Source organism: Amblyomma maculatum, chromosome 1, assembly GCF_055883805.1.
Source record: "Amblyomma maculatum isolate TAMU_Amacu chromosome 1, ASM5588380v1, whole genome shotgun sequence".
In the NCBI taxonomy this organism is placed as follows: Eukaryota; Metazoa; Arthropoda; class Arachnida; order Ixodida; family Ixodidae; genus Amblyomma; species Amblyomma maculatum.
Genome location: NC_139344.1, coordinates 121,815,053 through 121,818,282, shown reverse-complemented (window position 1 = coordinate 121,818,282; position 3,230 = coordinate 121,815,053). Strand labels below are relative to the sequence as shown.

General features: G+C 42.1%; 1 long non-coding RNA gene across 2 annotated transcripts; it reads left to right on the top strand.

Moving 5' to 3' along the window:
- Positions 1-330: 330 nt before the first annotated feature.
- Positions 331-2,740, top strand: LOC146203751 (uncharacterized). 2 transcript variants are annotated; one of them, XR_014702451.1, is made up of 3 exons: positions 331-567; positions 1,811-1,981; positions 2,273-2,740. It is a non-coding gene; the product is annotated as an uncharacterized LOC146203751 (long non-coding RNA). The 2 variants fall into 2 exon arrangements; XR_014702450.1 differs by having other exon boundaries at positions 331-767.
- The last annotated feature ends 490 nt before the right edge of the window (positions 2,741-3,230 follow it).

The window sequence follows — 3,230 nt, the reverse complement described above, 5'->3', positions numbered from 1 at the left end:
CCGACGCGTACGCCAGTCACACACACACACACACACACACACACACACACACACACACACACACACACACACACACACACACACACACACACACACACACACACACACACACACACACACACACACACACACACACACACACACACACACACACACACACACACACACACACACACACACACACACACACACAGCTGTACACGTCAGAGACTGCTCGCTCTCTCCTCACGTGACGCTGCTCTGTAGTTTCGTGCGCTGCGGCGACGTCCGGTGTCGGATAGCGGCGTCAGCGTTGGATCGTCGAAGTAAACAATGCCTATATAGGCGCCTTAAGGCCGTTTCACATGATGCGATTCTCGCCGCAGCAGTGTGCGATTTCAGCCGCACAGCGACAGAATGGCACGCCGCTCCCGTCGCAGAGCGGCTGCGACAGACTTCCAACATGTTGGTCGCACGCCGCTCCCGTCGCAGCGATCGTTGCGAACGAAACGGCCGCCAGCCAATAGAATTCCAACATGTGACGTCACAGGAAACGACGTAGAGGAAGCCGTCGAAACTGCAGCACAGGTAATTTTCACTTTCTTGCAAGCAAACCCGCGTAATTTGATCGCACAAAATGTCACGCGCTTTGTTCAACGAGATATTAATCGACGAAATCGAGAAGCGGCCACTTCTGTGGGATGTGTAATTGAATGACTATCGTAAAGCAGGCAATAGCCAGCTGTGGCAAGAAGTGCAAGACGCCCTGATAAAATTTGATCCATCAGGTATGTATAGTTCTTTCGAAATCGCTTTGCATATGTAGCTTGATAGGGCACTGGCGCAATGAAATTAACAAAGTGTGTCTCACTATTCTGTTTGTTCATAAGTTAGTGACGTTATGCTTTGTTTTTGGCGCTAAATACAAGCTGTGACAGCGAGCGTGCGTATGGCTCTGGTATAACGTCCACGATTGCCGTAGGCGCGGATACCGCCACACACCAGCTTTTCGTTGGTAATTTTTGCACGTCCAGGCAGAAGTTTAAATTTACTGATATATATCAACTGCTAACTTTATCAAGCTGCGAAGCGACTAAGCACATGTGGGCTGCACAACTGCGCCGAGCCCATCAGCAGCCGCCAATTATTCGTGGTACGTGGTAGCGCTGGGCGAAACGCTCCAAACCTGTCGGCGTTAATAGAAAATAAAACTTGTGCGGGAATGCGAGACGAAGAGAGGCACACAACAGCTTAAACTTCCAAAAGAAATTATTTCTTGAAATTTTAAAGCCCACCAAAAAAAAAAAAAAAGTTCAAACAAAAGTGACATCATACAGAGATTGGAGAAGATAAGGGAAGTACTCCCGCGCGTAAAAACTGTTGTGGCTTGACATGACCGACTAAACTTTTCAGTTCTTGAATTTATGGTGATAAACAATAACTTCTCTTCCAGTCTTATCTGTGCATTTAATGAAAAGTTAATTTAATAAAGATGTGCAAAACAATCTTCATAGTTATTAAACTGGAAACACACATTACTGCCTATAGCAGAGCAAAAAAAAAAAAAAAAAACATTATGCAATCTTTCTTATGTAATTTTGTTTTGTTTTTTCATCAACATCACGACTTCCAACTAACCATCCTTGTCACCACTTCCACACCAGAAAGCTGTGTGCACAATTAAGTAAATGTTGTCTGAATTAGAAAATTGAACATTTATTTCATTTTTGAAATGTAAGGCTTTAATAATTTTGAACCTCTCGTAATTGTAAAATTTGTGGGGCTTGAAAAAATACTTTCATAAAGCTTTGTGTCATTTCTTTCTTCCTAGAGTTACACTAGACGAAATCCAGTCAAGATGGCGAAACCTGAAAGATACGCTTCGCCGAAAGTTGAAAGAGCTGAAAGACGCCACACGAAGCGGCTCCAGCGGGTCTGCAAAATTCAGATGGCCATATTTCGAAAGAATGCAGTTCATGAGAGATATTTTGCAACCACGTCAGTGAGTATTCATAAGCAAGTGAAATAGCGAAGTGGAATAGTTGGAAATTGTGATGGAGAAAAATACAAGCTAATACTTAAATACAGGTTGTGATTTTGAGCCCAGCTTCCCCTCGAATCACATGCTCAGCTAGTGTGTTTCATTTACTTACTGTATCTTTGTCAATCATATGTGCAAGCTGAGGCATTGCTTTCAAATTTGTTTAGCTTTTCAGTCAGTGTTTTGGTCACGTAAACATGTCCAGAACTAAGATACTGCACACATTGACATGAAAACATGATTTACTTCCAGGAGCCATAGCAGCATGCTGGCCGAGCCTCAAGTGATTTGTGAATACCAACTGCCGGGGGACGATTCCCAGATACACGCATCACCGCAAGGTGAAGACTCAAGCGAAATACCTTCACCAGCCAAAGAAGCGGCTGTGAATGAGGTTTATCACATGCCAGGCGATGCATTCGTGCAAAAAAGCACTGCGATGCGCCCACAGTCTGCTCCGAAAAAAAAGGAAACGAAGTGCGGAAATAGATGCTATTGATCGCCTGATTGAGGCAGTCAGAGCTGCTATTGAGGCTGAAAAACCCATGGAGGACATCAAATATTTTCGGCTCTTACTATATAAAACGATGACAGAAGTGCCTAAAGAAATGCTCAGCCATTTGAAGATGGAGATGATTCATATTACTTCCACCTATGCTGGGGGCATTTACCCGAGCAGCTTGTTTTTTACAGGTGCCCAGGTGTTTGACCACACTCTGAACGAATAAAGTTTTGCTTCAATGTATATACATTATATGTATATGTATATGTATATGTATATGTATATGTATATGTATATGTATATGTATATGTATATGTATATGCATATGCATGTATATGTATATGTATATAAAAACATGTAAATACAATGCATATGCATATAAAAATGCACCTCAGCATAGTCGTATCATCAGACTCACAGTATACTGTGAGTCTGATGATATGACTATGCTGAGGTGCATTTTATATACATATACATTGTATTTGTACATTTGTTCATTAACCTACAATGTATGAATTTTCTAATCTTCAACTGCCAATGCAATAAATTGATGTACTTTGCAGGTATCCATTTATCTAAATTTATTGGCAGCCTATTGGTATTTACAGGAGTTTAAGTAACTGCAAATGCTATGGGCTGACGTTTTGAAACTGCATTTACATAGCTATACCTGGCATGGTTTAGATTGGGCCTGAGAGTCTGCGCACA